The following is a 25,897-nucleotide window of genomic DNA, read 5'->3' as shown; positions in this document are numbered from 1 at the left end:
AAGACAGACAGGTCAAAGAGGCGGGGATGTAGCCAGTAGAGGTGAGTGTAGGTGGGGAGGTTGGGAGGAGATAGGTCAGTCCGGGGAGGACAGACATGTCAAGGGGGCAGGGTGAGGTTAGTAAGTAGGAGATGGGGGTGGGGCTTGAGGTGGGAGGAGTGGATAGGTGGGAGGAAGGGCAGGTTAGGGAGGCAAGGACAAGCTGGGCTGGTTTTGGGATGCAGTGGGGGGAGGGAGATTTTGAAGCTTGTGAAGTCCACATTGATACCATTGGGCTGCAGGGTTCCCAAGCAGAATATGAGTTGCTGTTCCTGCAACTCTCGGGTGGCATCGTTGTGGCACTGCAGGAGGCCCAGGATGGACATGTTGTCTGAGGAATGGGAGGGGGAGTTGAAATGTTTCATGACTGGGAGGTGCAGTTGTTTATTGTAAACCGAGAGTAGGTGTTCTGTGAAGCCGTTCACAAGCCTCCGCTTGGTTTCCCTGATGTAGAGGAAGCCACAACGGGTACAACAGATGCAGTATACCACATTAACAGATGTGTAGGTGAACATCTGCTTGATATGGAAAGTCATCTTGGGGCCTGGGGTGGGGGTGGGGGGGAAGTGTGGGGGCAGATGTAGCCCTTCCTGCGGTTGCAAGGAAAAGTGCCACATGTGGTTGGGCTGGAGGGGGGTATGGAGTAGACAAGGGAGTTATGGAGAAAGTGGTCCCTCTGGAAAGCGCATAAGGGTCTCGTTATTTGAGAAAAAAAGGTATATAATTGCTTTTGAAGCATTTCAGAGTTGGTTCACTTGACTCATTCCTGCTTATTTTATCTTATCTATGTCCAATAGGGTTTAGAAGAATACAAGGTGATCTTATTGATAGATTCATTGAATCCTTACAGTCTGGAACCAGGCTCTTTGGCACAACAAGTCCACACTGACCCTCCGAAGAGCTTCCCACCCAGACCCATCCCCTACCCCTACAATCTACACATCCCTGAACACCACAGGCAACTTAGCATGGCCAGTCCACCAAACCTGGAAATCTTTGGAATGTGGGAGGAAACCAGAACACCCAGAAGAAACCCATGCAGACATGGGGAGCTCTATCACTTGATTAAACTTCATAAATATAAAACCACAGGTACTAAGTTAGCCTGGAGCATTGTTTTTAGAGCAGTAAAATTGTGCTATTTTCTGGGCTGACAGGTTGTTAAGGTGCAGAGATGGTCTTTGGTAGCCTGATGTGCTCTTGTTGGATGTGGGAGATCAGGGAGAGTTTTGATGTTACTGACAAGACTCGTCACCCTTGAAAAGGTCCTTCATGGCAGGCTGGTACAAAAGGTAATGTCACATGATGTTAAGAGTGTGCTGAAAAGATGGAGGTTGTGACTAGTGGTGTTCCACAAGGATCCTTACTGGGATCTCTGCTGTTTGTGGTCCACATAAAGGATTTGGAGGAAATCACGGCTGGGCTCTTTAATAAAGTCGTGGATGATACAAAGATTAGTGAAGCTGCAGAGAGTGAGGAGGATTGTAAGAGAACACAACAGGATTTAGATCAGTTGGAAGCATTGTCAGAAAGCTGGCTGAAGGAGTTTAATCCAGACAAATGTGAGGTGATGCATTTTGGAAGGTCAAGTACAGGTGGAAATTGTATAGTGAATGGCAGATCCCTTAAGAGTATTGATATGCAGAGGGATCTGGGCATGCAGGTGCATAGATCACCGAAGGTAGCAGTGCAGGTCGATACGGTATTAAAAAAGGCTTGTGGCATGCTTGCCTTCATTGGAAGGAGCATTGAGTATAAGGATAAGCAAGTTATGTTGCAGCCCTATAGAACTTTAGCGAAGCCACATTTGTAATATTACCTACAGCTCTGGTCACCACACTACCAGAAAGATGCGGTTGCTTTGGAGACGGCACCGAGAGGGTTTACCAGTATGTTGCCTAATATGGAAGATTTTATCTATGAAAGTAGGTTGGATAGACTTGGTTTGTTTCCATTAGAATGCAGGAGGTTGAGAGGCCAGCAGATCGAAGTTTATAAGATTGTGAATGACATAGATAGAGGGGGAAGTATGAGGCTTTTTCCCAGGCTGTAGGGGTCAAGTACTAGGGGAGACAGGTTCAAGGTGTCAGGCTGGGGGGTGCGGTGGTGGGGAAGTTTAAAAGAGATGAGTGAGACAAGTTTTTCACACAAAGGATGTTGAATGCCTGTAACTTGTTGTCACAGGAGGTGATGGATGCTGACACAATAGCAGAATTCATGAAACACCTGAATAAATACATTAATGGGAGGGAAATAGAGGGACATGGATCCAGTAAGTGAAGACTGTTTTAGAATGGAAGGGCAAAATGAGTCGGTTTGGAGGGCCGAAGGGCCTGTTTCCTGCTATATCATTCTTTATTCTTTGTATTTTGCCTACAGGAAGTGTATTTGGTTGAAAATCCTATTGGATCGTATGGTTGGCCGGAGCAGCAGTTAGAGGCCATGAGGAATTTATAGGATCTAGGGTTACAATGGATGGTAGTTGCAGGAAGGGAGATAAACTGAAGATACAGTCAGGTAGATGGGTCACCTCCAGGAAAAGTAGGAGAGGGAGGCAGGTAGAGCAGGAGTCTCATGTGGCTATCACCATCTCAAACAAGGCTCGTCTTTTGGAAAATATAAGGGGTGATGAACACTCAGGGCAATGTAGCACGATTGCTGGGTTTCTGTGCAGAGACTGGCTCTAATGTAATGAGGCGTATGTCAGGTTCCAAGCAATCGCTTACGGTTGGACACTCTCTAATCACGGGCACAGACAGGTGTTTCTGCAGCCAACAGCAAAACATCAGAATGGTGTGTTGCCTCCCTGGAGCAAGGATCAAGGATATCTAGGAGATGGTGTAGGATATTCTCAAAGGGGAGAGGGACCAGGAGGAAGTCATTGTACACATTTCAAATAACAACATAGGAATATAAATATAAAAAAGACAAAATTCAGAGGACACAATATAGGCAGTTAGGCAGGTACTTAAATAGTAGGTCCTCGAAGGTAGTAATATCTGGATTATTCCTGGTGCCAAGAGCTAATGAGGGTGAGGGACGATAGAATGTATGAGTGTGCGGCTGAAGAACCGGTGCAGGGGAAAAGGATTCACATTTTTGGATCATTGGAATCTCTTGGGATATGAGTGACCTGAATAAGAAGGATGGATTGCACCTGAATTGGAAAGGACCTAATATACGGGCAGGGAGATTTCTTTGAGCTCCTCGGGAGAATTTAAACGAGTAACAGGGGGCAGGGGGAGATAGTGAGGAAAGAGATTGGTCTGAGACTGGTACAGCTGGGAAAAAGGGGAAGACAATTAGTCAGGGCAGGTAGGAACAAAACAAAGGATGAGTTAGGACTGATAAATTAAAATGCATTTGTTTCAATGCAAGAAGCCTAACAAGTAAGGCACATGGACTCATGGCATGGTTGGGAACATGAGACCGAGATACCAGAGCAATTACAGAGACATGGCTCAGAGAATGAAAGTTCCAGGGTATAGATGCTATAGGAAGGATAGAAATGGGGTCAAAAGAAGGGATGTGTGGTATTTTTGATTAGGGACAACATTACAGCGGTACTTAGGGAGGATATTCCTGGGAGTACATCTAGGGAAGTTATTTGGGTGGAACTGAGAGAAAGAAAGAGATGATTACCTCATCGTTATGGTACTATAGACCCCCCGCCAAAAGTCAGTGGGAAATTGAGAAACAAATTTGTAAAGAGATCTCAATTATCTGTAATAGGGTGGTTATGGTAGGGGATTTTAACATTCTAACCATAGACTGGGACTGCCATAATGTCAAGGGCTTGGATGGATAGGAATTTGTTAAGTGATGTACAAGAAAATTTTCTTATGCAGTATGTGGATGTACCCACTAGACAAGGTGTAAAACTTGACAAACTCTTGGGAAATAAGACAGGGCAGGTGACTGAGGTGTCACTGGGGGAAAATCTTGGGTCCAGAGACCATAAATTTAACAATTTTAAAATAGTGACGGAAAAGGGTAGACCGGATCTAAAAGTTAATGTTCTAAATTGGAGTAAAGCCAATTTTGAATGTATCAGGCAAGAGCTTACAAAAAGGGACAGATGTTTGCAGGTAAAGGCTCGGCTGGAAATGGGAAGCTTTTGAAAAATGAGATAGCAAGAGTCGAGAGACGGTAGGTTTCTGTGAGGGTGAAGGGCAAGGTTGGTAGGGTGCAGAATGCTGGATGGCTAGAGAAATTGAGGTCAAGTAAAAGACCGAAGCATATGTCAAGTGTAGACAGCAGGGACCAAGTGAATCCCTAGAAGTGACTAAAGATAGTAGAAGTATACTTAAGAGAGAAATGAGGAGGGTAAAAAGGGGACATGAGATTGCATTGGCAAACAGGGTAAAGAAAACTCCAAAAGGATTTCATAAGTACGTTAAGGGCAAAAGGGTAACTAGGGAAAGAACAGGACCCTTGAATTTCAGAGAGACCACTGATGTGTGGACCCGCAGGAGACGGAAGAGATACTAAATGAGGACTTAGCATCAGTGTGTTGCAATAGAGAAGGATACAGAAGATAGAGAATGCAGGGAAATAAATAACAACATCTTGAAGATAGAGGGTGGTGGTGGAGGATTGCTTTTCAGTCTGGAGGTCCGTGACCAGATGCGCCACAAAGAATCAGTGCTGGGTCCTCACTTTTCATCATTTATATAAATGGTTCAGATGTGAATCTAGGAAGCATGATTAATAAGTTTACAGATGACACCAAAACTGGAGGTGTAGTGGGCAGCGAAGAAGGTAACCTCAGAGATGGGCCAATGGACCGAAGAGTGGCAGATGGAGGTTAATTTAGATAAATGTGTGGTGCTGCATTTTAGAAAGGCAAATCAGGGCAGAACTTATACACTTCATTGTAAGGTCCTGGGGGGAATTGTTGAACAAAAAGACCTTGGTGAACAAGCTCATAGTTTCTTGAAAGTGAAATTGCAGATAGATAGGATGGTGAAGAAGACATTTGGTACCCTTGCTTCTATTGGTCAATACATTGAATATAGGAGTTGGGAGGCCATGTTGCGACAGTACAGGACTTTGATTGAGTATTGTGTGTAGTTCTGGTCTCCCTGCTATCGGAAAGATGTTGTGAAACTTGAAAGATTCAGAAAAATTTACAAGAATGTTACCAGGGTTGGAGGGTTTGAGCTACTGGAGAGGCTGAATAGGCTGGAGCGTTGGAGACCGATGGGTGATTTTGTAGAGGATTATAAAAACTATAATCTAATATACGGAACTAGATTTAGTTGGGATGCCTGGTTGACACGAACAAATTGGACCGAAGGGTCTGTTTCCGTGCTGTACAGCTCTGAGATTCTGTGAGTTTAAGCTACAGGTGGCCCAGGAGAATGTCCGTGAGCATCTCTGAGCCTGCACTGCTTCACTTCTGCATGGCCAGCAGCAATCAAGCCTGGCTGACTGACTGAATACATCAGGGGTTGGTGACAGTGCCGGCAGGACGAATGCTGTCATCCTCTAAAACCTAAGTAGGCCCGTGCTGCACTGAGCCATTACTATTGCCCCCAGCCCAAGACCTGGATGGCAGCATTATGATTTTACACAGAAACTGGATGGGCTTGCACGAGAGACCTGCATCTGAGGTGAGAACACCATTGCAGGTGGTCAGAATCACTGAGAGGAGTGGGTTAGGAATGCTCCCTCTATGCTGTGCACCCACATAATTACTCTGAAGATCCATGTACGTCAGTTAGCCTCTGGTACATGGCTTCCACACTCAGACATTAGCGGTCGGTGCAGTGACGGATTTGAATGAAAAAGTGAAATAAGAACCCCAAGGCTGATAGTCAGCATCACCAAGAAAGGCAGATTTCCTTTTCTAAAGGACATTAGTGAGTCAGGCAGATTTTATGACAATCAGCAGTGGTTACAATTTGGCGAGCTTTTAATTACTGATTTTGTTTTTTACTGAAATCAAATTTCACCATCTGCCAAGGTAGGATTTGAGCTAACGACCAGGCAGATGAAGCTGGAACTTGAGATGACAAATGCAGTGAAATTACTACCATTGCCTGTCAAAAATAGCCTTTATTTAGGCTCCAAGCTCCAGTATTAAATCAAATGTTCATTCTTTAAATTAGATGAAAAATTAATCATATTGTGGTCACTGATACCTTGAGGTGCCTTACCTCTGAGGACATTCATTAATCCTGTCACATTACACAATTTCCAATCTAATATACCCTTCTCTCTGGTCAGTTCCAAGAAAATCATTGACCTTCTTCATAGAGCATTGAACACTACAGCATAAAAACAGACCCTTCGACACACCATGTCTGTGCTAGCTGAGATGCCATTCTAAACTAATTCCATCTGCCTGCTCATGCAATTTATCCCTCTATTCCCTGTCTGTTCATGTGTTTGTCGAAATGCCTCTTAATCTATGTGATCGGATCTTCTTCTCCCACCTCCCCTGGCAGCAAATTCCAGGTGCCAACCACCCACTGTATAAAAAAACTTGGAACAAAAACAAAATTGCTGGAAAAGCTCAGCAGATCTAGCAGCATCTGTGAAGGAGAAAACAAAGTTAATGTTTTGGGTCCAGTGACCTTTCCTCAAGAACTGAGGAAGGGTCACCAGACCCGAAACGTTAATTCTGTTTTATCCTTCACAGATGCTGCCAGGCCTGCTGAGCTTTTCCAGCAACTTTGTTTTGTCCCTGATTAACAGGGTCCGCAGTTCTTTCGGTATAAAAAAACTTGCCTCACACATCTCCTTTAAACTTTCCCCTTTGTTCCATTAACTTTTGATTTCTGGTATTTGACATTTCCGCCCTAGGAGAAACATCTCCAACTATCCACCGTATCCACACCTTTCATAATTCTCTATCCTTTTATCAGGTGATCCCTCGGCCTTGTGAAAACAAGCCAAGCTTGTCCAACCTCTCATTATAGCTAACACACTCTAATCCAGGCAATATGTTGGTAAAACCCCTTTTCAGCCCCTCCTAAGCCACCACATCCTTCCTATGTGACAACCAGAACTGCAAACCATCCTCCAAAAGTGGCCAGATTAAAGTCTAAAATGTTTATATGGCTACAGCATGGCTTGTCAACTTTTATACTCAAAGCCCCAACCGATGAAGGCAAGCACGCCATGTATCTTCTTTACCACCTTATCCACCTAAGTTGCCACTTTTAGGGAGCTATGGACTTGATCCCTAAGGTCGTTCCATATACTGATATTCCGATGTGTCCTGCCATTTACTGTATTCTTTCCTCTTGCATTTGACCTCCCAAAATGGAGTAACTCACATTTGTCTGGATTGAACTTCATCTGCCATTTCTTTGCCCAACTTTCCAACTGATATGTCCTGTGGTATTCCTCATTATCCACAACTCCACCGATTTTTGTGTCTTCTGCAAACTTGCTTCTCAGTTCACCTCCATTTTCATACTCGTCATTTATATATATTACAAACAACAGAGGTCCCAGCACTGAGTCCTGTTCTATACCACTGGTCACAGACCTCCAGTCAGCAAAACACCTATCCACCCTACCCTCTGTCTTCATTCTGCTGGTATCAGTGTAACTATTCTCACTCCAATATCACATACTTTCTGTTTGTCATTGTATCCACTTCCCACTAAGGATAAAGCTCAAACACTCTCACAGTGGCCTGCAACACCTTTCATTCTCATTCACCCCAACGCTCCAAACTACTAACTTTGTCCTCTGCACACTCAGTCACTCAGAACACCTCCCTACCTGCTCTGCCACCCACTTGTATCTCCTGCTATTTAATTTTTGGTTTGATCCATTTATTGTTAGATGTGTTTTGTTGCAAAACACAGTGGAAGGTGTTGCATGGTCTTGCCACTATCTGACACCATCTTAAAATGCAGAAAAATAAACCAAAACATAGAATATCAAGGCTGAAAAATAAAGAAATAAAGAAAATATGTTCAAATTTACAATCCTTCTCAAGTGCTCCGTCATAGGCCATGGGCCTGGGCATGAACATAATAACTGCCTGTCTCTGACTCCAGGAGGAAAATGTTCCATTATAGGGCAGTAGGAGTCGAGTCGGGTGCCAAGCTGCCTGACATTCGGCTCCTCACCCCTTAATTGGGGAGCATCAGATAGATTTTTTTTGGAACTGGGTTACAAATGAAGGTCATGTTAGACTGAAAATGCTGAGCACTTGTGAAGGAGGACTATACACAATGTTCAGGACTTTAGATTAGATTCCCTACAGTGTGCAAACAGGTCCTTTGGCCCAACAAGTCCACACTGCCCCTTGGAGCATCCCACCCAGACCCATCCCCCGTAATCCACACGCTCCTGAACACTGTGGGCAATTTAGCATGGCCGATCCACCTACCCTGCACAAGTTTGGACTGTGGAAGGAAGCCAGAGCATCTGGAGGAAACCCATGCAGACACAGGGAGAATGTGCAAACTCCAAACAGACAGTTACCCGAGGCTGGAATTGAACCCGGGTCCCTAGCGCTGTGAGGCTGCAGTGCTAACCACTGAGCCACCATGCCACCCACTAATTCCTCTTTTTGATAATTCCTCTTTATAACTCCTCTTTTGGAATGCTCAGCACAGGCTTATGGGATCATAGAATTTTACAGTACAGAAGAAGGCCTTTCAGTCCATCGTATCAGTACCAGCTCCCAAAAGAGCTACTCAGCCATTTCCACTCTCCAGCCCTATTTCCGCAGGCCTCTAAATTAATCATTTTCAAATGGATGCCCAACTCTTCTTTGAAACTTCCTATGGAATCCACCTCAACCACTCTCCCAGTCAGCACATCCCAAATCCTAACAACTCTGTGAACAAAGAGATTTCTCTTGCTGTCACTCCCAGCTCCCTTGCTGACAATCTTGATATTGTGACCCGTTGTTGCTGATATACTAACTGGTGGAAACAAAATATTCTCCTTTACCCTGTCAACATTGTTCATATTTTGAACACCTCAGTAAGGTCACCTCTTAATCTTCCCTGCTTTGACAAGTATAAGACCAATCATTCTCACCTTTCCTTATTTCTAAAATTCCTCATTGCTGATGACATTCTATAAATCTCCTTTTTCACTTTCAGGGTTTTAACACCCTTCCTCAAAGAAAGTGCACAGAACAGCAGACTATACTCCCAACTACGGTCTGACCAATGATTTGTATCCTTGATTTTATCATTTAGGCCTCTATTTATAACCCAAGGATCCTTTCCACACTTGAAGCTCTGTGGCTTTTTATAATGCCCCACACATCCTACATCCTACCAACTATTTTATTCTCTTGTCATGCTTCGCTCAGTGCCTTCCTTGCACCATGCCCCCTCGACTTGCTTGCTCACAATCTGCACAAACCACAATTCAAATGCTGCATTCATAGCCTGACCTCACCCACACACATTCAATCCTTGTAACTACATCTTACAGTGGGTACACATGACTAACTCTTCAACTGCTATGGACTGACCACAGAAATATACAGCATTGCATTACTCGGCCACATCCTCCTCTCTTCAACAGGGCAAGGTGACTCGAGAGTTGTAGTGGAAGGGAGTTTCTTAAAATGGAGAAGTGAGACCAATGGTGAACCACAGAAATCCATGTTGGGACCACTGTTGTTTGTGATATACATAAATGATCTCGAGGAAGGTGTAGATGGTCTGATGAGCAAGTTTGCAGATGACACTAAGATTAGTGGAGTAGCAGATAGTGATAGGGACTGTCGGAGCATGCAGCAGAATATAGATAGATTGGAGAGTTGGGTGGAGAAATGGCAGATGGAGTTCACTGCAGGCAAATGTGAGGTGATGCATTTTAGAAGATCCAATTCAAGGGCAAGCTATAAGGTAAATGGAAAAGTCCTAGGGAAAATTGATGAACAGAGAGATCTGGGTGTTCAGGTCCATTGTACCCTGAAGTGGCAACGCAGGTCAATAGAGTTGTCAAGAAGGCATGCGACATGCTTTCATTCATTGGATGTGGCATTGAGTACAAGAGTTGGCAGGCCATGTTGCAGTTGTATTGGACTTTGGTTCAGCCACATTTAGAGTACTGCATACAGTTCTGGTCGCCACATTACCAAAAGGATGTGGATGCTTTGGAAAGGATGCAGAGGAGGTTCACCAGGATGTTGCCTGGTATGGACGGCGCTGGCTATGAAGAGAGGTTGAGTAGATTAGGATTATTTACATTAGAAAGACGAGGTTGAGGAGTGACCTGATTGAGGTCTAAAAAATCTTGAGAGTTATAGACAAGGTGGATAGCAAGAAGCTTGTTCCCTGAGTGGGGGACTCAATTACTAGGGGTCATGATTTCAAGATGAGAGGAAGAAAGTTTAAGGGAGATATGCGTGGGAAATTCTTCACGCAGAAGGCGGTGGGTGCCTGGAAAGCGTTACCAGCGGAGGTGGCAGAGGCGGGCACGATAATGACATTTAAGATGTGTCTAGACAGATAAATGAATGGACAGGGAGCAGAGGGATACAGATCCTAGGAAAATAGGTGACAGGTTTAGATAGAGGATCTGGATTGGCACAGGCTTAGAGGGCCGAAGGACCTATTCCTGTGCTGTAATTTTCTTTGTTCTTTGTCCTTTGTTCTTATTACAGGTGGCATGAAAGTGGCAGGAAACAGCCCTGGCTGCACGGACTCACCGCCATGGAGGAGATAATTGAAAAGGTCATCTTTTGCTAATAGGGCTGATGGTATCTGATTCCCCACCTCATCTTCTCAAAACATTACTTCACCTTAAATAAAAACAGAATTTGCTGGAAGAACTCAGCAGGTCTGGCAGCATTTATGGAAAGAAAACAGAGGCAATGTTTTGGGTCTAGTGACCCTTCATCAGGACTGATTGTAGCTTGGAAAATTTTGGACTATACCCTGAAAGTTGGGTGGGGGGAGGGGAGACAGTAAACATTGGGTGGAAAGTCCAGACAGAGACAACAGTAGGCAGAAAAAGAGATGGACAACAGAGAGAAAGAAAAGCTGATGACAGGGCCCAATAGCGGGTGAAAATAGTTTGGCTGATGAAAGCAGACCAAGTGATAACAAGGCCTGATATGTAGAAGTTGGGGTAAGGACAGGCCCAAAAGTTGCATTGAGTCCTGATGGCTGCAAACCCACAACACAGATATTTACCAGGGAACATGGGGTATGTTGAGGTGGCAGGCAACTGGAAGCTCAGGGTCATTTTTGTAGACAGTTTATGTTTGGCAAAATGATCAGTCAGCCTGTGCTTCATGGCCCCAGTGTAGGCCAGACCACATAGTGAGCAGCAGCCCATAATGAGCAGCCTCTTAGATTTACAATCTGAGGGAAATTTCTGCCATTTTGCTGGTGATAAAATGTTGACTGATGCAGCAACAACAGGCCACATTGGATTTGTCCCACTTCTTAATGTCATGACATTCCTTTGCAATTTTCTGTACTAAAAAAAGTAAAATACTGCGGCCGCTGGAGATTTGAAACAAACACTGTTTGTTGGAGAATGCTGGAGAAAATCAGTGGGTCCGGAAGCATCTATGGAGAGAGAAAAACACAGTTTAAGTTTTGCGTCTCTTGTTCAGAACTGAACAATGTCGAAAAGTGTTTCTGTCATACTTTTCAGAAAGGTAGAGGAGGTAAAAAGGGGCAGATGAAGTTGGCACCCAATGCAAAAGACAATTAAATTACTGGTGGTGGTGAAAAAATAAAAAGAAGTGCAAAACGATTGCAAAATTGAAGAGTGAAAGGAAGGGAAATGGTGCTCTCTACAAAGAGAAAAGGTGGGGGTGTAGGGGACAGGATGATAGAGATAATGTAAGAGAAGTGGAGAACAAACACAAAACAGTCAGTTTCTGAAGTTACAGAATTCAATATTTAGCCTTCTTGGTCTTCCTTTTCCTCTTTCAAAAGTACTAAAATAAACATTTCCTGACATAGTTCAGTCCTGAAGTAGGGTCATACCAGACTTAAAGCACTAAATCTGTTCCTGTCTCCACAGATCCTGGCTGACTGCTGAGTTTCTCCAATTTCCTGCATTTGTTGGCTAAATGCCAGTGTGTAGTTGGACTGATACATTGGGCAGATTGGCAGAAAATGCTGGAGGGCCAAGTCTTTAACACTATTGCCAGAATATTGTCAGGGCTCACAGTCTTTGCCATTCTCAAATTCTTTCACCATTTTGTGATATGACGTGGAGTGAATCAAAGTAGTTGAAGACTGGCATCTGTGATGCTGGGAATCTCAGGACACTGCTACAAATTGGATTGTCCACTGCTACAAATACTTGGGTCTAGTCTTCCTCTGATGTGCTAGACTGCCCTGTTGTGAAGATGGGAGATTTGTGGACCTACTACAGAAAGTGGAGCATTCGTAAAGGATAAATCGGAATCCTACACCACTCTGTCCCGGGAAAGAGAGACCAACCAGCCGTAACTAATCCATAGAGGAACCCCAATGTCAGTAACTTGCGTAAAGAGTGACTTTGACCGCAGGCCAGCATTTAGACTATTTTTTTATCTATTAAATAGTTTTTTTTCTGAATTTAATGTTACTTGGTCAGAAGATAACTTGCTTCATCACAGACTGCCAGACAAATGCACAGGAGGGAAACCAGCTGGAGATCAATTTGAAGTAATTGTCTTTTTTGACTAACAAAGGTACAAAAGACAAAATAAAAAATGGAAACTAGCAAGGCCTGGCAATTCCAACAAAATCAGACAGTTTATCCTTGCCCTACTGTGGAAAGCCAAGCAGGTCTGCTTATGTCTCTACGACCGTGTCAAACCTACAGGAGATAACCTGATGCCCTTGAGAAATGGCCATCTTGATAACAATGGGAAACCATCAATGAATATGAATGTAGCAAGTGTCAGCTATCAGCTTTGTGCTCATTGCATTTCACACAGGAGCCCAAGGGAAGGGCAGCTGCTTTGATCACTGCATAAGCTACACTGTAAAATGAAGGATCTCACTGTTAACACTCAAACATAGACTGAGCTAATGAGTGAGATTGGTTCATTATGGAAACTCACAAAATAGGCCCCTCTGACTGGCTGCCCTTCTGGTACTACGCTGGAGGAGGTCTGGAACTTATTACAAGACCTTCGTTTCTAGTCCCTAGCAAATGTTCTTCTGACCTGTTGTTTCGCAGTTTGAAATTAGAATGTTTGTTGGAACAGTGTTTTTGAGTATAATGAATGCTAATGAGAGAGGTGCTTGGCTGTGGAGCATTTTGTTTACTACACAGATTTGCAGCAAAGCAGATGACAAATAAAGGATTAGGTTGAATTACAGGAGGGATAGAGTACAAATCCAAAGAGTTGTAGTGTTACTTTACAAGATTTTATCTAAACTCCTGGTAAACAGTTAATTTTGGAAAGGATGTTATGAATCAAGAACAGCAAAAATTGTGAATACACATGAGGCAAAGGTTGATATTTTCTATTGAAACAGCTTTCAGGATCTAATAGCTGAGGGAAGCATAGAACAAAAATAATAAACAATTGATTCAATCTCAGAAAAAGAGAGTAAACTTCCATTTGTGTAATTTTTTCACCATTTTTAATTCACCGGCTGTGAAGAATTTTGGGAATGTCTAAGAAGTTGGGCAAAGCACAATAATACAAATTAGCCTCATAAATTCACTTATGCCTATTTGCCAGATTAGTAAAGGAGAGAATAATACTCCCTTAGATGGCAAGGTGTAGAGCTGGATGAACACAGCAGGCCAAGCAACGTCAGAGGAGCAGGAAGGCTGATGTTTCAGGCCTAGACCCTTCATCAGAAAATGGTTTTCTGAAGAAGGTCTAGGCCTGAAACTACAGCTTTCCTGCTCCTCTGATGCTGCTTGGTCTGCTGTGCTCATCCAGCTCTACACCTTGTTATCTCAGATTCTCCAGCATCTGCAGTTACTACTATCTCTGAAACAATAGTACTCCCTTAACTGGCTTCCCCACCTCTGTACAAATTCAGGCTGGACCCACGAAGAGTTAAAATGATTTGATGGGAGGCAGTGGTAGACTGTACATCAGCTCATTGCCTAATTTCTAACAGTCATAAACAATAAGTGACTGCCAGCACCTACGCCTGTTTCTGATTTGAACTCCGGTCTTCGGATTTTATGAGCAGTTTCATGGACCATTACCCTAATCTGCTGCAATATGTAACCTGCCCTTGCTGTTTGTCCACACTCGTTTATTTGTCGCAAATGAAGAAATAGTGATTTGTAACCAAGCTTTGGCAACAGCTATTGGATATATTTGGAAACATTGAACAATGGTCATCATTTCAACATAAACTTAACAATGATTTATCGCCGTTAGGAAACGTGTTTATTATACTGATATGGCAGTAATTACTGCTAAATGGCGGAAGATGTAATGCATCAACCCAAGGATTTTAGATTGGGCATATACTGTCAAAATCATTTCAAATTGAGAAACTAATTTTTTTCATTTTTTTTATTGGGACATGGTGTTTTAGAAATTATGCATATATGTGTTTGTGTGTGTGTGTGTGTGTGTGTGTGTGTGTGTGTGTGTGTGTGTGTGTGTGTCCCTGCTTGCTTCCATGTGTGTGCATACATTTGTGTACAGCCTCATCATCATAATTAACATTGTTGACATAAGTGTATTCACTTGTAATTAACAGACTAACTCTCTCTAATATAAAATGTAGATGCATCTGCAATTAACAACATGTATTGATCATTAACTATGTGTGTTGTGTGTGTCTGCAATTAGCAGTCTGTGTTCTAACAATTAACACATGCATTTGTAATTAACAATGCGTACATTTGTAACAAAAATCCGATTGTGTGTCTATGACGAATAATGTACACTAGAATCTGATTGTAACAATCAGTTGCCCAGTCCCCAGTCTATTCTTTACATTCCACTGAACAAATCCATATTACTAATCCTTCAGTTAAGAGAGAGCATTGATTTTATTTGCTGAGAAGGAACAATAATCGATGCTATCAGTATATTTGATAAAAAAAAGACATGCAGCAGGTTAAAAGTTGCTAAAATGATGCAACTGCAAGAAGCCCTAACTTTCTCCAGGGTTTTCATTTCTCCAGAGCTCAGTGTGATCCAGGGTTGTCTGAGGATAATAAAAACAGAAAACGCCAGAGATACCGTCCAGCAGCAGCAGTATCCATGGGAAGAGGAGCAAAGGCAGAGTCATAACTGAATAACATGGGCTATGAGGAGAGTAATGGCAAATTTGGGAGACAGGTGCACCAAGACAAATCTCAAAGTCAGGAGCAACTTGCTCCTTCTTTTCACAAGTGGTACAGTGAGATTCTCAAGGAACAGCAATGCTATTTCACAAGGATTAACCTCTCTTAAACACCTTATTACCAGCAAACCTCACCCAGGAATATTCAGATTCCCACCTGACCAAACTCATTAAAAGGATTGGCTTTGGGAAAACTCAGTGAGGAAACCAGAGCAAGCTTCAGCTTGCCACCTGCCCCAAGCTACATCCATGTTGGACACTGGGGGCCAACCTTGTGAAACTCACGCCCGTGGACATTGGCACCTGACATGTGTCAGATTTTAACAGTGCTCATGGCACATCTGCAGTCTCTAGCGCTTACAGAACTCTCTGGTGCTTCAATGCTGCACCTTCTTGCACTGACGGCCATCTTTGTAATGATGCTGCTAGGACACAGTTCTATCCCTCAGTGTGAACTTACCTGGATACGCACAGCACCTTTGCTTTGTATTGCCTTTTTGTGCTTTGTGTCCTCAACCAGAGACACGTAGCTCATAATACTGCTGTCTTGATGTGCAGTTCAGTGCAAAGCCAGAAAGTGAGTCATCGGTGTCGTCAGGCCTCAGTCAAGTCAAAAGGGGTAGCCTTCATTCAAGGATCCCAGTACAGTAAGCCAAGGGCAGCATCTGATACATAGAACATAGAACATAGAACAGTACAGCACAGAACAGGCCCTTCAGCCCACGATGTTGTGCCGACCATTGATCCTCATGTATGCACCCTCAAATTTCTGTGACCATATACATGTCCAGCAGTCTCTTAAATGACCCCAACGACCTTGCTTCCACAACTGCTGCTGGCAACGCATTCCATGCTCTCACAACTCTCTGTGTAAAGAACCCGCCTCTGACATCTCCTCTATACTTTCCACCAACCAGCTTAAAACTATGACCCCTCGTGCTAGCTATTTCTGCCCTGGGAAATAGTCTCTGGCTATCAACTCTATCTATTCCTCTCATTATCTTGTATACCTCAATTAAGTCCCCTCTCCTCCTCCTTTTCTCCAATGAAAAGAGACCGAGCTCAGTCAACATCTTTTCATAAGATAAGCCCTCCAGTCCAGGCAGCATCCTGGTAAATCTCCTCTGAACCCTCTCCACAGCATCCACATCTTTCCTATAATACGGTGACCAGAACTGGATGCAGCATTCCAAGCGCGGTCTAACCAAAGTTTTATAGAGCTGCAACAAGATCTCACGACTCTTAAACTCAATCCCCCTGTTAATGAAAGCCAAAACACCATATGCTTTCTTAACAACCCTGTCCACTTGGGTGGCCATTTTAAGGGATCTATGTATCTGCACACCAAGATCCCTCTGTTCCTCCACACTGCCAAGAATCCTATCCTTAATCCTGTACTCAGCTTTCAAATTCGACCTTCCAAAATGCATCACCTCGCATTTATCCAGGTTGAACTCCATCTGCCACCTCTCAGCCCATCTCTGCATCCTGTCAATGTCCCGCTGCAGCCTACAACAGCCCTCTATACTGTCAATGACACCTCCGACCTTTGTGTCGTCTGCAAACTTGCTGACCCATCCTTCAATCCCCTCATCCAAGTCATTAATAAAAATTACAAACAGTAGAGGCCCAAGGACAGAGTCCTGTGGAACACCACTCACCGCTGACTTCCAGACAGAATATTTTCCTTCTACTACCACTCGCTGTCTTCTGTTGGCCAGCCAATTCTGTATCCAAGCAGCTAAGTTCCCCTGTATCCCATTCCTCCTGAGCTTCTGAATGAGCCTACCATGGGGAACCTTATCAAATGCCTTACTGAAGTCCATATACACCACATCCACAGCTCGACCCTCATCAACTTTTCTAGTCACATCCTCAAAAAACTCGAGACGGTTTGTGAGGCATGACCTACCCCTCACAAAGCCGTGTTGACTGTATTTGATCAAGCCATGCTCTTCCAGATGGTCAGAAATCCTATCCCTCAGAATCCTTTCTAACACCTTGCAGACAACAGACGTGAGACTTACTGGTCTGTAATTACCGGGGATTTCCCTATTTCCTTTCTTGAAGATACTTGTCCTGGACTTACTCAGGTTAGTCAAAGTCAAGGTCCTCTCCTTATTAGGGATGAGGAGTTGAAATACAGGCAGCATCTGACCCATCTTCACTCTTCTGGCCCTACTCTGATCTGTGTTCCTGATGAAGTAAAAGAGAGTCATAGCAGTCATTGAGTAACACAGCATGGAAACAAGCCCTTCAGCCCAAACTGACATTTGGTTCATATCCCTCTCAGCCCTTCCCATCCATGTACTTATCCAAATGTTTTTGGCTCAACCGCTTTCTCCAGTAGCCCACTATACACACCACTCTCTGCATGAAGAATTGCACCTCAGGTCCTTCTTAAATCTTTCCCTTTGCATTGACATTCTTCTGTCAGTGCTGGCCATCACTCCAGGCAGCTGACGCTGCTATAACTGAGGTTGTCACCTTGATCAGATTGGCATGGTCTGGTGTCATGACCTTTATTACTGGCTCTGAAGGGAAGTAGAAATTCCTTCTCTGGACCATTCTGTCCAGCAGAAACTCTAGGTACCTGCCTGCACAGCACAGTGCCAATTGTTTGCCCATCCAAGGAAAATGTCAGCAACCATGCAGGACAGCTCTGAAATGACAGTGGCCAATGGCCTTTCACTCTGAGGTTAGTCACTCTGGTCTTAGTCTTTTCCCCTACTGGTGGAAACATTTTCTCCACGTTCACTCTATCTAGGCCTTTCAGTGTTCTGTAAGTTTCAATCAGATGCCCCCTCATCCTTCTAAACTCCAGCAAATACAGATCCAGAGTTCTCAACTATTCATCATATGACAAGCCCTTCATCCCCAGGATCTTTCTTGTAAACCTTCACTGGACCTACTCAAAAGTCAACACATCCTTGCTTTGATGCAGGGCCCATAACTGCTCACAATGTTCCAAATGCAGCCTGACCAGATCCTTATATTGTGTCTGTAGTACATTCATGCTGTTGTATTCTAGCCCTCTTGAAATGAACACAAATATTGCATTTGCCTTCCTAACTGCCAACTGAACCTGAATGCTAATCTGAAGAGTATCCTGAACCAAGATTCACAAGTCCTTCTGTGTTTCAGATTTCTGAAAAATTTCCCCGTTGAGAAGCTAGTAAACACCTCTATTCTTCCTACCAGAGTGCAAAACATCACTCATTCCCACAATGTATTCCATCTGCTACTTCTTTGCCCAATCTCCTAACCTGCACAAGTCATTCTGCTTCAGCTTCCTCAACACTACCTGGCCCCACCTGTCTTTTTGCTATTTGCAAAGCACTAATGCCCTTAATTTCTTTGTCCAGATCATTACTGTGTAACGTGAATAGTTGTGGTCCCAACACTGACCCCTGCAGAACTCTACTCGTCACTGATTACCGAACTGGAAAAGACCCCTTTATCCTTAATTTCTGCCTGCTGCTAGTTAGCCAATCCTCTAGTCATGCCATTACCTAACACCATGGGTTCTTGTCTTAAGGAGCAGCCTCCTGTGTGGTACCTTGTCAAAGGCCTTCCAGAAAGCCAAATATATTGGTGGAAGAAGAGAGATTTAAGAAAAGACACGAGGGGCAGATTTTTTACGCAGTGGGTGGTTCACATGTGGAATGAGCTTCCTGAGTAAGTGGTGGATGTGGGTACACTTACAATCTTTAAAAGACTTTTGGATAAGTGCATGAATAGGAAGGGTTTGGAGGGATATGGGCCAGGAGCGTGCAATTGGGAATAGTTCAGCTTGGGAACATGGTCAGCATGGACTGGTTGGACTGAAGGGTCAGTTTCTAGGCTGCGTGATTCTATGACTTCGTTTCCACTGCCTCTCCGTTGTCTAACTTGTTGCATTCTCAAAGAATTCTATCAGATTTGTCAGGCTTGACCTCCCTTTGACAAGGCTGTGCTGATTCAGCTGTATTTTTACAATGTACTTCCAAGTAGTCCACAATTTCATCCCTAACAATGAACTCTGAAACTTTAACAATGACCAAGTTTAGGCTGACTGACCTATAGTTTCCAGTCTTCTGCTTCTCTCCCTTCTTAAACAGGGGTGCTACATTAGCCATTTTATAGGCTCCTGGGACCCTCCCTGACTCCAGTGATTCCTAAGCTCGATATCAAGCAGCACAAGAGGAGAGCGGTGAACTCACTTTTAAACAGTACGAGAGGAGAGCTGTGAACTCACTTTTAAATAGTACGAGAGGAGAGCAGTGAACTCATTTTTAAACAGTACGAGAGGAGAGCGGTGAACTCACTTTTAAACAGTACGAGACGAGAGCAGTGAACTCAGCATAAACCAACACCAGAGAATCGGACTTTTCGAAGAAGTGCTTTCCTAATCTCGTGTTTCGTAGTTTGATAGGGTCCGCTTGCTTTCAAGTATAATGAATGCTCATGAAAGACGCATTCAACAAGGAAAAATGGAGAGTACAGAGCCAAAATATTCCAACAAAATCCAGCAGCCCTTTGAGTGGCGGAAGCTAAAGGGAGAGTTGACAGAGATAATAGAATTATGAATGCATAGATAGGGTTGACAGTCAGAATCTTTTTCTCAGGGATGAAATGTCTAATATCAGGGGACATGCATTTTGATGAGGCGCGACAAAGTTCAAAGGAGACGTGAGGGGCAAATTTTTTACACAGAGATCGGTAGGAGTTTGGAATGCGATGCTAGGGGTGGTAGTGGAGGCAAATACAGAAGGACATTTAAGGGACTTTTAGATAAGCACATGCATATGCAAGGAACGGATGGAGCAAGGGCAGGTAGAAGGGATTAGTTTCATTTGCCATCACGTTCAGCACAACATTGGGGGCTGAAGGGCCTGTTCCTGTGTTGTATATTCCAATGTTTTATGTTCTATGATTAGTTAAAGGTTTAAAACAAGTTTTACGGCAGATAGCAAGGGCTCAAAACAGCAGAAACGCTAGAGAATTTTAGACTGTGCAGGGGAAAACTTGAAGAGAAAATTAGGAGAGCAGAAAAGGGGGCATGATAGGTTAATGGCAGATAAAATAAAGGAAAATCCTAATTCATTTTATATGTATAAAAAGGGTAAAAGGAAAACTAGGGAACAAGTAGGCCATTGAAAACTACAGGGTAATTTGTGTGTGAAGCTGGATGACGTAGATAGGTTTGTAAATGAATGCTTCTCACTGGTATTTACTAGTGAGATAAACATTGTCAGTGTAGAAATCAAGGAGGAGTTTCTGAATGAATTGAAGAAAGTAGCAGGGGCAGGAGGAGCTGAGTTGTTTGGCAGGCTCAAAAGTAGATAAATCTCCAGGGCTGGATGAAATGTATTCCAGACTGTTGAATGAGGCAAAGGAGCAAATGGCAAGGCCAGTAATTTCCTATTCCTCTCTGGCCACAGGAGCGATGCTACATATCTGGAGATCAGCCAGTGTGGTGCCATTGTTCAAGAAAGGAGCAAGCCAGAAACTACAGGCCAGTCAATGTAACCTCAGTGGTGGGGAACCGATTGAAAGCAGTTCCAATAGACAGAATTAATTTGTACATGGGGAGATGGGAATAATCAAGAACAGCCAGCATTGTTTTCTTAAGGGGAAGTCATATCTCTCTTTGTGTGTTTGGAAGAGGTGACCAGGTGTATTGATGAAGACATCACATTTGATGTAGTCTGCTTGGACTTTTGCTAAGATTCTGCATGGGAGACTGATAGCAAAGTTTACCCCCCGTGGAATCTAAGAAAACTTTGGCAAATCAAATCCAGATAATAAAGTGTGAAGCTGAATGAACACAGCAGGCCAAGCAGCATCTCAGGAGCATAAAAAGCTGACATTTCGGGCCCAGACCCTTCATCAGAAATTAAATCCAGAATTGGCATGTTGGCAGGAAGCAGAGGGTCGAGTGATATTTGTGTGACTGGAAGCCTGTGTCTATTGGGTTTCCCACAGGGGTCAGTGTTTGACCCTGGCTGCTTGGTGTATATATAAATGATTTAGACTTGAATGTAGACGGGTTGATCAATAAATTCGAGGATGCTATGAAAATTAGTAGGATGGTGAGTAGCAAGGAGGATAGTCTAAGGCTACAGCGTGTACAGATTGGCTGATCAGTGGCCAGTGGAATTCAATCCAGACAAGTTTAGCTTGAAATGGAATTCAGCAAAGTGGCAGAAATATTAATGACTGGAGGTGTTGGCCCCCAATTAAAGATCATTGAAAAGCTTTATCCTGGGTAGCAGATGCCCATCTAGGCCTCCATCCCATTATCCCTCACAATGCAGTTGGGTTATGGGGAAGACAGAGGCACCTCCTTAGCAATGCGAATAATTTGTAGCTTTTTGAGCCAATTTCTCCATTTCCAGAATCCCAGAACTTTAAGAGACGAAAGAAGACCATTCTGAGTATTGTGCCCATACTAGCTCTTTAAAGCAGGCACCAAACTGAATGAAACCACAGTTTTGCTTTCCCCAATCAGCCTATTAATGAATCCTTGCACCCTTTTGAAGAGTTAATTGAAGTGCATTGCCCAGAATTGTACACAATCCTCCAACTGAAGCTCAACTGGTAATTTGTCAAAGTATACAGCAGGGAATGAATGTATTGCTTACTTTGGATTCTGCCACTGGATGATGCATCTGTGATTGGCTGTTAATCACTCTGGCGATGGATTCAACAGTAATGTTGATGAAGGAATTGATAAATCTTGGAGAAAAGAAATTGCAAGGTCACAGGGAAATAGCTGAGGGGTAGGTTTCATGAGATAGTTCTAAGCACTACATAATTCTAGGGCAGTGATTTGGAAGCGCCTGGTAGTGTACAACCTGTGTATCAGTGAATTGTAATTGCACCTAGGAGCCAAGCATTTGTGTGTTCATTGAGTTCCATTGTAGAAGCCGAAGGCAAAATCTATGCTGACATGGCAGTGCAGTACTAAGTGAATACGACACTATTGGAAATGTTGTCTTCTCAGTGAGGTAATAAATTGTGAAGGCCTATTGATAATCCCAATGCAGGGTCATAGACACCCGGCCCAGTTTGTTTTGGGCTACATCAATTTAACAAGAGAAGCTACACATATCAGTCTATTACAAACATGAGGGAAATTAAAGTTATATAGGGAAGCATTTACATGGAATTCAGCTTGTGGCTAAGACACTGTTTTGACTGCTTTAGCTACCCTTTTGTACTATTGCCACTTGTAGATGGAAGTTCTGATACATTTGAATCTTTATTTATTTTAAAGGGGGCAGGGGAAAGAGGTAAATCTCTGCACTGAGGCCAAAAGACTGCATTCAGCAAACTAGGTCCAACTTTGATTCAATCCATCAATCTTTCTGACTGAAATTGAGTTGTGTCTAGTGTATTGTAATTAAAATGTGAGTCTGTTCTGTTCCAATTGAAACTGTGAGGCCTGCTTGGCAACTGTAATTAAAAAAAAGAATGCCTCCTACTGTAACTATCAGTGCAAATCTGCTTTACTCTCATCATTCTGCCTGTGGGCTGAAAATCTGGTGGCTGAGTCAGACTGACCATTGACAATGAAAGCAGAATAATTCTGAATCAACTGCATCCTCAGCTTTGGTTGAGGTTAATGATCCAATGCTGCTTGACAGAATCAGTGGTATAAACATAATGCCAGGAAGCTTGCATTTGACTGAATGATATTTGCATTCAAACATGGCTTAGCACAATAAATAAATCCCACAAAGCAGTTGAGCTTAGTTGTACAAGTATCTTGACTCAAGTGACGTAGTCTAAGACCTTGGGGACAATGCAGCATCAATGACACTTGAGATGGATCCTAAAGAGTTGGATCAACAGTGACAGACCTGCTTGGACTGCACTCTGTCCTCTCCATGCCTGGCCATTCTGTCTTTTGGAAAGCATTCAGACAGACATGCAGATCAGCAGAGCACCCTGAAAGTGCACAGCTTAGAATTTCCATTGGATGGCAAATGCAGGTTTCAGTAACTTTGCAGTAAGACCCCACTTATGACAACTTGACGACAACATTTAACTTGAGTCACCCTCCAATAGCTGTGCACAGGGAGAACTTCAGTCTCAATTGTGGTAGCTTTCATACAAAGTATTAAAACAAGTCTTCATTTGATCTTGGAGGTAGTAGAAACTGCCAATGCTGGTGAATCTGAGAAAATAAAGTGTGGAGCTGAATGAACACAGCAGGCCAGGCAACATCAGAGGAGCAGGAAAGCTGATGTTTCGGGTCTGGACACTTCTTCAGAAATGGGGGATGGGAGGGGGCTCCGAAATAAATAGAGAGGGGGGGAGACGATGATTGAAGGTAGATAGAGGAGCAAATAGGTGGAGAGAAGATGGATAGGTCAAGGAGGCGGGGATAAAGCCAGTAATGGTGAGTGTAGGTAGGGAGTTGGGATGGGGTGGTTGGTCAGTGAGAAGTGACGGGTGGGGCTAGGTGGGAGGGAAGATGGACGGGTCAAGGAGGTGGGGATCAGTCTAGTAGGTAGGAAGTGGGGGTAGGGCTTGGTTAATGAGATGGGAGGAGCAGATAGGTGGGAGAAAAGATGGACAGGTCCAGGAGGTGGGGACGAGAGGGGCTGGCCTTGCAATGAGGTCGGAGGTGGGGAAATTTTGAAGCTTGTAAAGTCCACATTGATACCATTGGGCTGTAGGGCTCCCAGGCGAATTATGAGGTGCTGTTCCTCCAGCCTTTGGGTGGCATTGTTGTTACACTGGCGGATTCCCAGGATGGACATGTCGTCCAAGGAGTGGGAGGGGGAGTTGGGGTAGTTCGTGACTGGGAAGTAACACTGGTACACAGAGAGAATAAACTGAAAGATGGCAACAGTGGTGGAGACAACCAGTGTATGATTTTATTTTTCTGACTGGAATCTGAAGAACCCCAAACTTGAAGGATGAGAGATGGTTGAGAAGCTCTGGCATGGTGGTTCAGTGGCTAACACTGCTGCCTCACTATGTCAGAGACCTAGGTTCAATTTTCGCTAAGGTTTTGGAGTAGCTGTATAGCTCAGGTTGTGGGTGTTGTGGTTGGTTGGTTTGATGTTCCGCAGATGTTACATTACCCTGCTGGGTAACATCATCAATGCAGTCTCCGATGAAGTGAAGGTGTGTTCTCCCACCTGGTTTTAAAACTCTGGAGTGCATTGAGCTGGATTGCCTCTCTTCTGGTATTCCTTCATAGCGGAATGTGTATGGGGCTGAGTTCTATGTGTTTGTTGATGGCTTTGTTCATGGAGTACCAGGCTTCTGGGAATTCCTGCGCTCGTCTCTGCTTTGCTTGTCGCAGGATTTCGGTGTTGTCCCAGTCGAATTGGTGGTTCTCGTCATCCACGTGAATAGAGATGAGTGAGTAATGGTCCTATCTTTTTGTAGCCAGTTGGTGTTCATGTGCCCTTGTTGTTAATTTCTTCCTGTTTGTCAGATGTCAGTTGCACCCCTCTGACTGCTGTTTATGTGGATTTCCTCTGGATCCTTTGGTTTCCTCCTGCAGTCCAAAAATCTGTGGGTTAGGTGGGTTGGCCATGGGAAATGCAAGGTTACGGGGTTAGGGTAGGGCGCTAGATACGGATGAGATACTTCTCAGACATTCAGTTTGGGCTTGATGGGCCAAATAGCCTGCTTCCATACTATAGGGATTCTATGATTTAAACCAGGTGACATAAATCCTGAGAAGACTGCCCGCTGCAGAGATTTGAAAACTTGACTAAAATACGACAGAACTCTGAAGCACTAAGGGACTTTCATGTTCTAGTTCAGAGCTCTTTTAATGTTAACATGCAGGTTCAGTTAGCATTTGGGAAGGCAAATACAATATTATCAATTATTTTGAGAGGACTAGAATACCAGAGCAGGGATGCACTGCTGAGGTTGACGCTGGTCAAGCTGCATTTGGAATATTGTGAGCAGTTTTGCAGGCCATATTAGGGAAGAATGGGCACCAGAGGAGGTTCACAAAAATACTCTCAGAGACGAAGGTTTTGTCATATGAGGAATGTGTGATTAATTGAGTTTAAAAGGATACCAATGAAACCTCACAGAATACTGTGAGTGCTGGATAGAGTGGATGTTGAAAGGATGTTTCAACTGCTGGAAGAGACTTGGATCCAAAAGCACATCCTCAGAGTGAAGGGGCAACACTTTAGAACTGGGAAGAGGAGAAATTTCTTCAACCAGAGGTTAATGAATCTATGGATCACATTTCCACAGAAGGCTGTGGATGCCAGTTGGTTGAGTCTATTTAAGACGGAGATAGATTGGTTCTTGATTAGTAAGATGCTCGAGGGTTACAGGGAGAAAGCAGGAGAATGGAGTTGACAAATTAGGATTGGCTAAACCAGTGACACCCTCATCCCATGAATGAATCTTTTAAAAGTACCCATAACATCATGGATTCTTATCTTATTAAGTAGCCTTATGTTCTTCAACTGATTAAATATTTTTTGGAAATCCAGATATCTTACATCCACTGCTTCCCATTTATCCACTCTGCTTATCATCGCTTCACGGAACTCTAAAAAAAATTGTTAAGCATGGTATCCCCTTCGTGGAGTTCACATGGCTTAATTATATTATGTATTTTTTATATGCTGTATGAATAAATCCTTTCTAATAGAGTTGAAAAG

Source organism: Stegostoma tigrinum, chromosome 1, assembly GCF_030684315.1.
Source record: "Stegostoma tigrinum isolate sSteTig4 chromosome 1, sSteTig4.hap1, whole genome shotgun sequence".
NCBI classification, from domain to species: Eukaryota; Metazoa; Chordata; class Chondrichthyes; order Orectolobiformes; family Stegostomatidae; genus Stegostoma; species Stegostoma tigrinum.
This window is presented reverse-complemented; position numbering follows the sequence as displayed.